Consider the following 15010-nt stretch of genomic DNA (forward strand, 5'->3'; position numbering starts at 1 on the left):
CAATAAGGAGATTGATTCAAATTATTGTCGAGTCCAAATTACGCTGTCAACGTTTTGTAACAGCATTGCACTTTTTTTTCTTTGTAGCCCACAGTTTAGCCCTAGTCCGCGACAACTGGCGGCGGCAGGAACTGCTGACTCCCTTTTATAAAACTATATTAGAATGTTATTTTCAAATAACACTTTGGACCTTTTCAAAAATACTCTGAGAAAAGCTGTTATGCCATTCAAATCCAGACGCATCTGATCTAACAATGCGTGAAAAGCTCACAAAGCTGGCATAAGACCGTCCGGAGCACACCGGTTTCGAGCTCGGGGGGACATGCTCTCGCCGCCGAATGTCATGGCGTGGCCGCGTGAGGCAGCCGCCTTAGCGCCGAAGCAGAGCCTATGTGAAAAGCAAACAACTGGGCAGTGTGCGGAGGGGTCTCGGCCAATAAATGCTATGTAGCGCGAAACAAAATCTGCGCATTCACCGACCTTGCTGTCAGGCCGGCAGTGTCACACATATTTCACATTTCAGTTCTTAATTGGGAACCAAGTGATCTTACTGCAACCAAGTTTAGACTCCGAGCTGCAGAATGATGCTGTGTACAATATGCAGATGCACGACCATTTCGTTCTGGCCCCTCGTTAGATACGAGGCAGTCATGTAATGAGTGCAGGGAAATGCAAAATGCAGTCCATATATTATCCACTGTCTGGTTGTCTGCCTGGTTGAAACTTGAAATTTAAACGGGTTAATTCGCTGCGCCATTTTACAGAAGGGCTTCGTTTTGTTAAAGCGTATTCCAATGTTAGCAGCGCACACTGACTATGAAAGCGTTTCAAAAATGATCTATGGTCATTCGGTCATCGTTTAAGTGAAGCTAGACGAGCCCACAGGAAGAGGGCAGTTGCCGCGTTTTTTGCCGCGGCAGACTCGGCGGCGGGAGCGCGATTTTAGCCTGATGAGCTGCTAAAGGCGAGCGTCTGTCACTGCACGCAGAGAAAGGGAATACGCTCAATCGAAGCCACGGCGGCACGTGACTGACTCCCCTTTACCCAATTTACGCATGCATTCAGTATTCATGCAGCGAAAGACTGGCAATAAGACATCCAGGTAGGCACGCTAAAAGGAGCATAGAAAACACGTAGCATATTTTTACAGCACGCAAAGCATGGTCTGCGGCGCGCTGACCGTGGTTTACAGTGTGCGTTTAAATCGTGCTCCCCCACCCCATTGTGAAACCCTTACGCCCCTGCATAGAGACATGTTTTCAACAACCAATACGAGTGAATCGATGATCGGATAACTCTTGCCAAACAATTCTTGAATGGGATTGAATTGTGCAATCTCAAAAAAGATGCAACATTTATGTCATCTACGGAGCGTTTACTGCTTGGAATGCTTGGAAGTAAGTCGCACATTTGAAGCAATTGCAAAAATCGGCATCGCATGATCGCGTCGGCCTAAGCCGCTTTTGCGTATGTGTGCAAGGACAGAAGGTTAGTATTTAGGTAAATGTGCGTAGTTAATAAATCTAATCTGCAGCAACTTGTGCGCGTTTAATAATGCTAAATAACTGCAGGCTGACACTATGGGCGATACCCTGAACAAACCGTGATGTGCTGTGTGTAAAACAAGACTGTTCGGCCGCCATCTCACGACAACCAAAGAGGGCAGGCATAGATGGTGGAAGTGAGGGCTCATGGGAAGCTGCCCCATTGTCTTCCACACCCCCTAGAAATACCGCAGGAATAAAAGCTGCGTAAGTGCCGTAAGAGAATGGTCAACTACATCTCGGATTCAAAGCACATGACATAAGCATTACGTCGTTGCATAGAAAGAAAGGAGGGACAAATCCCGTTTGCCTCCCAAAGCTTCCCAGTGGATCTGTCGCCACCGGAAGCAATTCGACACGAGAATCAACGTATCCCAGGGCAATAACACAGATCCCCTTGCAATTGGATTGCGTGGTGTCACGTTCGTCATACTCGGGGCTATAACGTAGCGCTGACCCGCCAGCTGGATCCGCTACATTTTTACGCCATGCCTTATCTTACTGGCCGTCGCAGCTGCTCATGAAATGGAACCCATCGGAGTGGAATCCAGCAGAACTGTCAGAAGCGTGACGGGCATCTGTTGGTGATATCCTTGTCTAAATGTCGGCACACATCTACGCCGATCAGATTTCAGCCGACAGAAGTTGCAATCTGGCTGACGTTTCAAACTCGGCTCCGCGCGGCTTCTCCGTTGTCTTCTTTTCTTACATTATAACGCCTGCCACACCTTAGGATGCTTGACTCCATACAAAATGCAAGTATCCACTGTGACTCTGAGGCGTGCTTCTTCCTAGCCCTTGCCTGAACCGTTTCAAAGGCATGAACTGCCGGTAAAACAGGGCGGAGGTGACCTCCTTTTAAGACTGCCCCCCTGTCAGCTCCGCTTGTGACAGCCTATCCACACATAACCTCCTTTCTCTTGTGACCTTGGTGCGAGCTCCTTAATCCACACTTAGGTATTCCGTCATCCACAGGTCAGATTTTTCCCGCCTCGGGCTACCTTTACGGCAGCTGTTTTTAGTTGCATGTGCACTTTCATTGCTCCATTCCCGCCCACACCGTTCTCCTAGCCACTTCCGTCATTTTCCCTCGAGGTCTGAGGAGACATCAGGAGCGTCCTTCCATGTCGGCGCCGAGACCTTCCAATGCCCGTCCCATCGACCTGATGGTGGGCGGCCAGCGCGCGTTTTATGGCCACGTCGGCTCGAAAAACAACGTTTGAATGGTGTCGTTAGAGCGTGGTGGGACCGCGGACCTGCCTGGTCAGTTCTGGAGCAGGCTCAGTCCCTCTGCGGCCTCCCACGTGCCGGCGTGGACCGCCACTGGCAGATTGCAAGCCACACTGCGCTGATGACGTGGCTCCTGATCGTCATTTTTCATAGCAGAAGCGGAATGAGGAGGGGGGGGGGGGGGGGAGACGATGTGGCTCCCCTGTCATTTTCAAACTATCAGTGACAGAGCATCACGGAAAAGCACCAATGCATGGCATGTTGAGTGGAACACTTGGTGTATTCTGGCATTGATTCACACGATATCCAGTCTCCACATATATAACTCAATCGCAAATAACCATGCGGCACAATTTTTATTGCGATAAGCCTTGCCGACATTGTGTGCTGGCAAAGATGGACGGAACAGCAAAACAGACATACTCAGTTCGGTAAAAGTGTTTCGATTTACCATTATGGCAAACCTGAGTTAATGGTTAGAGTGGGTAATGAGTGGATGGGAGGATCAGCTGATATACGGGTATGAACCGTTTGTAATGCAGAGTAAGTGTATCTTGAGATTGTCTTAGTGTCCTCCATTCATTTTTTTTTACGCCGTTACCCAAGAACAGGTAACCAGGAGTGCCCCTCCCTCAATCCCAGCGACGCAGTAAACCGTACGTTGACACCAGAAAACATAAAATCAAGTCGCGGCACTCCCAGCTAGGAAGATGAAACAAACTTAAAAAAAAACAGGCGAGGAGGTGGAGCAGACCCGAGGGAATTGTGTTATGTGGAAGGCAGGGAAAAATTATAGATGAAAAGGCTTAAAGTAGTCATTAGCCAAAATCAGCTAATGACAGCCCGCTACAACCGCCAAATAATCTACAACCACTCAATTCCCCGTGTAAGTAAGGGTTGTACAGTCACAAGTCGGAGGGGGCAATTATCTGGTCATTTTTGTGCTGGGTTTTGGGCTGGATTTCCAGGGAGTCCACCCAGCTAAGCAGAGCTTGTTGCTGGGAGAACTCCCGGAGCCAGCGCCATGAATTTGGGTATATGTGCATGACTTTATATCAGAAATTGATTACGAAACATGAAAGAGGTCAAATATGAAGTGCGTTGGATATGCACAGCACAAGGATGGCAATGTCTTCAAATATGTTTGTTACGTTAATATGTGTTCACGAAATGCTTGCGGATGATGTTCTTAACGATGGTTTTCGATACAGGGATATCAGCTATTCTTGGAAAATATGGAACCATAATGTCGTTCCACAGCTTAGGGCCAAGGCAGGATGCTGTAACTAGTCTATAATTACGATAAGAGAAAGGTTGATCTAAATGTTTTGCTCGCCTCATATCCATGTCATTGAATTCGTAGAGATTGTAAATTAAATCGAATGATGCAGGGAGCTGTGAAGTTAAAAATTTGTGCATCACAATTAACATTTGAGATTTAGCAATATCCGAGAGTTTCAAAATTTTGTATCGTTTAAAGATTGGCTCTGAGCTTTGCGGAGGATACACATTTTCTATAAGACGCACAGCCCTTTTTTGCAAAATTACCAATCGATCTAGTTGAGAAGCATAATTTATGCCCCAAACCAAGCAGCAGTAATTTAGGTAAGGAAGAATCAAAGTGTTATAGAGTAGATGTGACGTTTTATCAATAAAGTACCTAACCCTACTTATTACTCCAATATTCCTACTTACTATGCTTGCAACAAAATTAGTGTGGCTTGTCAACTTAAGAGATTTGGCAATGATTGCACCAAGGTATTTAATTTATTTTTTCTCTTCAATAGGTGAATTATTAATTTGCACATTTTGTCGGAAATGCGAAGAAAGGGTTGTGTAATGCTGTGTGAATGTTTTTGATACGTTCAGGAAGAGAAAATTAGCAGCAAACCAAGAAGTCATTAGAAGCAAAAGCGTACTGACATTGTTTTGAAGTTCGACAATACTTTTATTTTTGAAAACAACCGCAGCATCATCAGCATAAGACAGACAAATCATGTTACTGCTTAATTTAGGTAGGTCATTTATGTACATTAAAAAGAGAATTGGGCCGAGAATGGATCCTTGGGGTACCCCCATTGTTACGTTTTTGATTGTTGATAGATCATTCCTGATTTTTACACATTGAGTTCTGCCAGACAAATATGAAGAAATGATTTCATGAGATTTTCGTCGAATACCATATTTGGTAAGTTTACGTAGAAGAAGGCTAATGTTTACAGTGTCAAAGGCTTTTTTCAGATCTAAATACAAACCTAACATATTCCCCATTTCAAAAGCCTTTGTAATAGTTTCCTGCAGAAGAAGAATTGGCATGTAATTACTTTTGTTCTTCTGAAATCCGAACTGATTTTGGTGAATTAGCTGGTTTTGGTTTAGATGAAGGACGAGTCTATTATATATAAGTTTTTCAAGAATTTTGGACATAAACGGCAAAATACTGATAGGTCTGTAATTATCTACAAGTTGCGAGTCCCCACTTTTAAAAATGGGTTTAATCACGGCTTTTTTGAAAATGCTTGGAAATATCCCCGAGGACAAACAGCTGTTGAAAAGATGGAGAATTGGTTTGAGTATAACCTTATAAGATAACTTGAATATTTTTGAATTAATATTGTCGACTCCAGCTCCGACGTTGTTTAGCCCATCGATGAGAAGAATTAATTCCTGTTAATTAGTGGGGGGCAGATCCATTTCATTTTCGACGTTTGTGATGAGCTGGAGGGGGTCGAAAGATGATTTAGGCATCTCGTCTTTTAACTGTTGTCCAATCTCGCTGAAGAAGAGGTTAAATGATTCTGCGATATCCGGATCGTCTGTGATAATTTTATTATTAGTACCAATAATCCTGGTTGGATCTGCATCCTTTTTTCGTTTTGAATTGATGAGAGTATGTAATGTTTTCCATGTTTCCTTGGAATTCCCGGAATGTTTACTGAATTCATTACTGTAGTATTTCTTTTTGGCTAGCCTAAGAGATTTTCTTCTCAAAACATGCAGCATTTAACGACAAGTAGAACATATATGAAGGTATAACACATATTGTAAATTAGTGTGTGCTTACAGCGATTGTGCACCCTTCACATCTAGTTGTCAGGCATTCTAACTGATTTGCCTACCAGAGCATCATTGAGCCTAAACTTATTCCCGTGACAAAGCCGATTTCCATTTGTAAGCGTGTTTTTTTGCTCGGGCATAAAACACATGCTCATAATAAGTTTATATAAAGCTGATCGAATTTTTTTCCTTATACAGCTAACACGGGCCCGAGTGGGTCGTTGCATTTTTCCCAGTTGATGTGGGGGTACTGCCAATTTGACCGCCCTGAGATCTGAAAATCTAAGGAAGTTAGAGACGCCACACGCACAGAGTAGGTTGGCCTGTATGTGAACTCACTTGCGTCAAAATTTGAGCTTCCTGGGCCATGACTTTCGGGCAAAGTACGGTCCAAACAAGATCGAACTCTAAATTGCTGCCTTAAGTGCTCCTAGCACCCTCGCGCTATCACCTTGAACCTTAAAAGCCGTTCTTAGTAAAAGGTCGTTGGTGTTCATCTTAGTTCTGCGAATTTGTGTAACCATTAGGTCACGGTCACCTTGATTGCTAAATTTTTTAAGTTGAATGAACGCTAAGGACTGTACTTAGTGGGGTGCTCCTAAAAACAAAGAGCTGACCCGACTCATTTTAGGTCAGAGACCTTCTCCGACTTTTTATAAGTCCAAGAAAGATGTCAGTTACAGCTCTTGTTATCAGGTAATTCGAAATGAGCATCAGAAACTATCCATAAAAACAAACTCTCCAGTAAAACACAGATTGGTTTTGATGTCAGTTTTTTGGTGATTGTTGACCCAAGGTCAATTTTTTGTGATCCCAAATTTAATTGTGTATTGTTCAAGAAGCTATCTGAGATATGTATGGCTTCCTCTAACACTCCGTTGTACCCCAGGTTGAGCAATTTCCCAGAAATGTCCTTTGCTGAGAGCCACAGCCTGACTTTGGCCTGCCAGAGGTCAGCGATCCCACAAGGTACACCTAATTTTTTCCACCAAAAGATCCGCTATTTCATTTCCTACAACTACGTTAGTTTTGGCACCGCTGCCAACGCTTTTTGGAAATTGTTCTGGAAAAATATTTTAGAAGTGCGTATTACGGTGTGTCATCGAGGGGGTGAATCTCTTGAAATCAGCTGAGACAAAGATTTTCCTTGGCACATGGCTTAACGATAAACTTTCAGGTCTGTCGCACCGCACCAACGTTGATATTCGTGAGGCGGGAGCAGTTTCTCTTTGATAGGCCAAGAAAGCCGTATTCGATACTAACGCCACCTATTTTACGCACTGGGATCTTCCTCCAACAAGCCTCAAAGCCGCCACTTTCCACACTTCTGGTGCTTGGTGGATTAAGCATGACCTAGATATTATGGAGAGTACCAGCAAAACGTCGCCAAGCAGCTTTTAAGCTAACTTTTTAGTAAAAACCATCAAGTTTTGGCGAAACCCAAAGCTGTGCAGTCATGGAATGCTCCAGCAGACCGGGATGGGCTCAAGTTTGTTATTGCTAACGCATCATTGTGATGTTGATTCGCAATTTGTGTGCTTTTTGCGTGAGACATATGCGTTTATTAGTGTAGCTTTTCTGGTGCTGAAACATTTCTTTCGAGCAATTACTTGCATAAACATGCCAAAGGCTACACAGTCTTGCGCAGAAAATTTTGTGATGGGCCACCCGGCTCTACTGTGCCACCACCAACCGCCGACTACGTGAAAGCATTGAACTACATCAGGTGGCTGAGCGAATCGAAGAGGAATCTCACTAATATCATCTTCAAGACCGCGACCCTTAGAAATCAGGGTACTGTGAACCAACCAAGCGATTCCTGTCCATGATCTAAAATGCGTGACAAAATTGAACGAGAGGGATTGATATCCTCCCAACAGAGCTATCAGCAAGAAATCAAAGACAGAAAGAGAGTGACAGCAATGCCACCACCACGAAATTCATCAAGCTTCTTGATGTCACGAAATGCAAGTGCAAGCAATGCATTTTGCATTTTGCATTTTGCAAGCCTCAGTGCAGCTTTCCATGACCAGTTGCCTGCACAGTGTATCAGGAGGAGGTTGGTTGAGGAGGTTGCCATAAAGGACCAGTGCGGGCACCGAAAGCTTACCCTGGGGTCATATGACCGGAATATGATTGTGACTAGGGAGGCTCGCGAGGTGCGGAGGATGGCCAAACAACTCCAGGGGCGTCGTGGCTCGGCCGCCAGTGAGACGGTGTCTGCTGCTGAACCTGAATCGCCTTCCCCGCTGACTGCTGAGCCCGCGCCGCCTGCTGGGCCAGCGCTGGCTACTAGTACTGACCCCGAGCCTGCTCCAGGACCAAGTGGTCTCAGCGCTGGCGAGTCAGCCGAGAGCACGGATTCTTACACGGTTCCGTACATGGTAGAAGGGGGCGGCGACGCCGATTGTTGGTTCCGGTTGAAACCAGTCACTGTAGATTATAACGTCAACGATCTGACTAACACCGCTCTGGCGGTTGACAGCTACAGTAGCTCAAACCGGGCCGCTGCTGCTATCATCAACGTCTTCCAACAAGACGGCAGAGTCGGACTGGCTGCTTGAAATCAAATATCGTAGATCATAAAAAGATTTGCTGCGCAAGGCACAATGCAAGAAGGGAGACGGCTCGTTAATATTTTGAAGCAGTCCACGAGTCAGGTTTGGCTATTCTCTTTTCCGACGGCCGGGAAGGTAAGAGCTACATGAGCCACACGGGGCCAGACGAATGCCGTCGAAAGCACGTGGCTGCCATTATTGTGCCAGGCAGCCGCTACGTGACCCATTTTACGTCCAAGTTCGGCCGCGCCCTGCACTTGTTCAACGAGTTACATTCCGTGAGCCCGCAGTGCGACGGTCACATAAATGTGCTCGGCTGCGATGGCACGACCGTCAACACCGAAATGATAGGCGACGTGTTCCGGCTGTTTGAGCTGGCCACCGAGTCACCCTACACTGGTTCATCGGCCAGCTGCACGGCAACGAGCTGAACCTCCTCCATCTGCTGCTGAGCTTGGACGGCACGACCACGGGATCGAAATGTTTCTCGACCCATCGGCAAGACCTGTGCTGCAGATGTCTGGAGAGGGACGTTGTGGTATTCAAGCCTAGATCGGGACGCGTACCAAGCCTACTGATAGACCTGATTCAGCAGCTCAACACCAAACAGCAGCTCCTGTACCTTCCGGCCTCCGGCGTTCAAACGGCTTTGTCCGAAACCTGGCAGCCCAGCGGCGAATCGGGCCGTCGAACCATGTCAGGTAAATATGAAAACGCATTATCTTCGAATTAGTAGCAATGAGTGTTTAATGTTCAGGTATCTATTGATATTTAATGTGCTCACCGTTGAGCATTTACTTATTATTATACCTTGTGCCGTAGTATGTCGCATCATTTGCTGGTTGGTTCATGCCTACTAGCATTTTTGTTGATATGTATTCCGACACGTTTAGGGACTCTGGCTATCGGCATAATTACACACACTCAAGAGGCGCAATATTTTTATGATCTAATGCTAAGTTTGTAGCGCATTGTTCTAATATATTCGCTTTTGTTTTCAAATGGTTGACACTAGCCGCTCGTCTACTCCTAGTTCACATCTCTACCGAGACCTCCAGCAGTGCTCTCAAGAACCTCGTCCAGGGCGTGGTCGGCCACTATGTGTCGGTATTGTTTGCCATCTGGCAAAACAGCGGCTGCGACTGCAGCTTACGCAACTTGCTCCGGAGCATCGCGCTGCTCCGCGACATGCTGCGGCACACATGGGACACGGTGCAGCCAGTCCTCCGACGTAACGGGTACTGGGTCCGCCCGGAGCAGCTGACGCTGAACATGGTGTGGGATGAGAACTGCATGGTCCGCAAACAGGCGGTTCCGATCAACGCGCCTCTCGTGAGCAGCAAACCGAGGGTCTCATTCAGCCCAGGGTCTTCGTCATCTCAGCGGTAAACCTCGAGGCCGTGAGGTACGCCGAACTGATTCCCTGGCACAGACCAGTCACGCAGCCTCCACTGCGGGACCTCAGGGACTGCGAGCTGTGGAACAAAGTGCAGGCGCCGCTGGCCATCTTGCCCTATCTGGTTCACACTAGGAGTGCGACGCAGCGCCGCACTGCCGAGGACGTCTGCGGCTGGAGCTGAAGCTTCGGCAATATGTGGAGCCCAGCTGGGAAGGTATTTCTGCTACCGTGCGATCTCTGCCAACACGCGCTTTGGGTTTCCAGTCTGTGAGCAGTTGCTGTTTGGGCTGGTGCATCGAATACACAGGCTCGGCAAGGAGCAAGATGTGTATGGGGTCACCCTACCGGACCCCCCCCCCCACCCCCGCTCTCTGCGTCCGTGATACAGGCTGCAGGACTTACCGTATGCATTAAGTTATACACCAGACAATATATTCTGAGTCATATGCTGCACGAAGTTTTGTTTGCATCACAAGAGCTGCCTTCGAGAAGGGAAAGCCTAAAGCAATGCTAACCAGCACACTCGTACGACTTCATACTCAACAGCTTATAAAGTTTCCGCCAAATGACAATCAATCGGGAGTGTCTGATCCGCATATTAGACCTTAGGTCGGGCATTCTTGTACGACGGCTTAAAGAGCGCTTGGTAGCATCGTTTCTATACACAAAGGTATTTTGTGTCGCTTGCCGCCCACGGCTTGGTGTTACCTATGGCGGCGAACGCCGCTCAGCATAGGGTGACTGCAACCCCGAGTGTCGGTTTACGGTGATATTTCGATCGACTCGCGCCTCACGAATTTAAGTTTTTGGGAAACAATCTTGCCATGCCGTGTACTTTTGGGCTCTTGCGCCAAAGAGTCCCTTTGTCTCACTTGGTTTTGTTACTGATGACACACCCTAGTGTATATGTGTGTGTGTGTGTAAAATTGGCCCCATTCGGACGCGTGTTAAAATATGACGTATTAAAGCTTATGCTGGCCAAATAATGCATTTCACTGTGGCCATGCTATGACAGGTCACGCGTTGTAAGATGAAGAGGGCAAGAAGGCAACCTTTGTTCAAAATCAAGGCGTGGACAAAGCGCCAAAATGCCAACATCACGGATTTGGAAAAGTGAACAGCACTTGTCCATTTACGTTGATTATATACAACGTACAGCCTAGAGAAAACATTCCTACATTGCCGACTTTAACACAATCGTAAGCATCATGTCTAAAAAACTGCAAGTTGAGTCCGGCTAAAAATCTCAGAAATGAATTTAGACCCCTGAGACAACCCCATGTAACAGTTAATATCATGCTCTCAGACATGAGAGTGCTATTTTGGCGTTTTGGTAATCGATCTGTCGTGGAATGCCTCGACTGTCAAAAAATGCAAAATACAGCCCATCTTTGAAAGCTCGTTAAGCCTGCTTTAGAATAACTTGGCAAACTCGCCCGTCTAAATAACCGTCTTAATAACAGTGCTAAGCCCCCAGTTCTCAGACCGTTAGCGAGCGTGATGGAGGTGGCACGTGTCCGCCGCCATTGCGGCTACCATTCCAACTGTTTGGCCGGCGACCTCCCAGCCCACAGCGTGCCTGTTTGTGCACACAGGTAACTGTGCCTAGTGCGCTGGAGGTCGCTGTTGACAGCCCGGGGTCGCGGCAGAAGCCCAGTGACGCTGTTGTTCTTGGCCAGAGGAAAGCGCAGCAATTAAGATGACTAATGTTGCTGCTCGCCAGTCATTCTACACAGAGCTACCGCCATGGTGTAATCGAAAACAAAGGCAGATAACATAGCCACCCGGGCCCGCGATGGGACCAGTGTTGTTCTGCCACTTACTCATACGCTAAGTTGAATGGATGTATCAACAGCTATAACGGCGTAATGTAGTTAAAGGAAGGACGAATGTGCTGTCAGCTACACACAGTGACACACAATAGCCGCGCCTTACAACGCATCCAAATGATATCAGTTTCAATGTCGCTGCTGCTGACCTGCCGAAAAGCATCGGCTTCGCGTATCTGAACCAACAGATCCCACCACCATTAGCTACGCCTGCGTTGGGTCGGAGAAGCGCATTGCGGAGGAGGCAATACGCGAGGGAGGTAAGATGGAGTGTGGCTGGCCAATTAATGCGGTGAATGCTGCATGAGGTTGATTGGAGCACATTGTCTTATCTGAAGTATGCAGTCAAATGCAATTCTTCTCGCATCGGGGCAAACTTGAAGCAAATACAATTATATCACATGCTATTCAATTCAAGCTAGATAGTAATATAGTTAGGCCGCCAGTGACGTTATGTGTAGACAGCTGAAAATATTCTTGTCACACTGGTGGCGTAACCTACAGGGCATCGTAATTCACGTCAATATAGTTGAATCCCGCACTCTACGTAAACCCTGCAGTAGTCTCGCCATGTCATCCATGGGAGGTAAGGGCGCTGATGACAAAGCGGACCGCTTTCCCATGTGAAAACCTGTGGAATCAATTTGATCAACCAATGAGATGATAAAACTAAAAGAGCTGCAGACATCAAATTCACGGGAAAGATAGGTCTGTATGTGAGCTTACGTATGTGAAGTTTAAGGTCCCTAAGTGATAATCTTTTGGTCAAATCAGGACAATGAATGTCAAATAAGGTCAAACTCCAGATAGAAGTTCCCCCAGATGTTCTTATGCAACCACCTTTCACGTAGGTAGCTAAATATCTCTACTAAGTAAAAGCTAAGTGGTCTTCATTTCAGGTCATTGACCTTACTTGACATTCAGAAGGCTACGGTGATAAAAACGGCGACATCGTTTTGATTTTTGAATCTCATTCAGTGTCAAAGATGACGCTAGGCGGAGTGTTTTTAAAAACAAAAGGTTGGTTTGGGTCATCCAGGATCAGTGACCTTCGGCCTTAATAAAGTTCAAATAACGCATTTGGTGATCTCCCATGATGCATAGCGAAAAATGTGCTCTTGATGTTAAACATGCGCTGCTGAAAGTGAAGCAAAGTGGCTGCAAGTGCACCCGATCAGTCAGGCTATTCGTAGACTTGGTGATCCAGTTGTGGCATATCAGTTCTGCGGAGAGCGTATCTGAATCAGTGCGAAGCGTGCTCGAAGACGCATTCAGCACTCACAGGCAGCTAAAGCACGACGACTCTGCGAAGGAACTGCTCATTCGATGGAACAGACCAGATGTGAGCAGCTATCACTTAAGCTCTGTGAGACGCACAATGAACGCGAAACAACCGATGTGGTCTCACCTAACCTACCTCAGCTTACCCGTGATCTCACCTACAATCCCATCTGTACCGTAATCTCACGCCACAACGCAAAACACTCTCATCATAAAAGCCTCAAGTTTCTGAGGTACGCGCCTGAGCGGATGTGCAGATCATTTCGTGCATACTAGTTCGAGGTTACTCAGGCATCCATTTGCAAGTCCATTGATGCCGGCAGTTGTGTAGACGCAAGCCAGACACGAATAATTTGATCATCAGGATCATTTGATTTTACTTGGCCTTGAGCACTACGTGACCACTGAGGTGACAACATTCGCGTGACGTGGCCATGGCGTCATGCATGCCTGACAACTTTGAAATACTGCGCACAAAATATTTTGCAAAAGCTCGCGGGGGTCAAGTTTACAGACAAGAAGGTTTAAGTCTAAACGTGAGGGTGATTGTGAACTGCACTGAATAATCTCCAATATGACAATCTCAGTTACAACCACATACAAATGCAGAACACTCCCTTTAAAACGGGAGCACGGCGGTGTTCCGGCCCAAGATTATCAAACCACGGTGTGATGTCTTATTTCCTCTTTTGATCGTTTTTAAACCGCTCCATCACGCTCTTGCAATTTGCGAAGTGCCACACGGCGATGCAGATATTTTTTCGGGTGTGGCCGGTTTTCAAACGATCATATGTCAGTGTGGAAAATCGTGTTTCGCCACCTCACCCTTAAGAAGCCATCAGCGACTGTCTCTATCCGCTGCCCCTAGTCACCAACATTATTTGTCATTGTGCCCTTGATGATGTCTGTCTGCGCTCACGTTTCTTTGTGGACGGCTACCTGTTGTTTACTGGACGTGTTCGCTGCTTGTGTCCTATGCCTGCATTCTGTCCATCATCCAGCCCGCGTCGTCTGCCTGTTTTGTGGGTACACTTTCCGTGTTCCCACCGTGCGCGTCTCGGTTTGTGTTTGCTTCGCTGCCCGCGTCCCCCGTGTCCGCTCGCTCCGGTTACAGGCGCCCGTCTTGGCGGCCACCGGGCCGGCGATCTGTACACGTCATCTGTCCAACCGTCCAACCGGTGACGTGGACTCATGCGTCATCTGACCGCGGCCAGCCGGCGTCGTCCTACCTGTTTACCGCGCGCTACCGGAGCGACTGCTTTAACACGCGCCCGGGTGGCCGGTTGAATATCCTTTGCTCGGGGGAGGGGAGGCAATTTGAGCCCTGAGATCTCCATAGCTAAATTATGTAGAAACACCAGATTTCCAGGGCGTGTTGGTCGATATATGAACTCATTTGCGCAGGAATTTGAGGTTTCTAGGTTGTGACATTCGTGTAAAATAAGGTCCAACAATGTCGAATTCCAGATTCGTGCCCAAAGTGCCAAAGATCTTCTCATGCAACCGCCGTAAACCTGGATATCTGCTGTAAGCAAAAGGTCACTGACACTCATTTAAGGTCTATGATCTTGTTTGACCTTCAGGAGGTCATTGTGGCTAAAATGATACAAGACTGCTTTGATTTTTGCACTTTGATCGACATCAGGGATTATGCTAGGCGGTATGTTCATGAAAACAAAATGTTGACTCAGATAATTTTGGGTCAGTGACCAATTCTGACCTGAAAACGGCCCTGGAATATGCATGATGCGGTCCCTGTCATTAATTAATTCAAAATGAGCACAATAAATTACCCCACACAACACGCTCTCCAGTCAAAATCAGGCAGGTGTCGAACCTGGTATGACCTTCATATCTGACTCCACATAACTGGAATTTGTTGATTGAATTGTTGTGATGCATGATAAACTATTCCAGAGAAGTATGGCGTCGTCTAACACTCTGACGTTGCATCATATTGAGGGATTCCCTAGAGATCACCTTCGTTGAATGTATGACCTGACTTTGACCTGCCATAGGTCAGCGACCTATGGCAGGAAAACATATACATTCTTGATACCAGAAGATCTACTATTCAATTGTTCACAGCTGCACTCCGGAAAAACCATCAGG

Source organism: Pollicipes pollicipes, unplaced genomic scaffold (assembly GCF_011947565.3).
Source record: "Pollicipes pollicipes isolate AB1234 unplaced genomic scaffold, Ppol_2.1 Scaffold_7261;HRSCAF=8764_pilon_pilon_pilon, whole genome shotgun sequence".
Classification (NCBI taxonomy): Eukaryota; Metazoa; Arthropoda; class Thecostraca; order Pollicipedomorpha; family Pollicipedidae; genus Pollicipes; species Pollicipes pollicipes.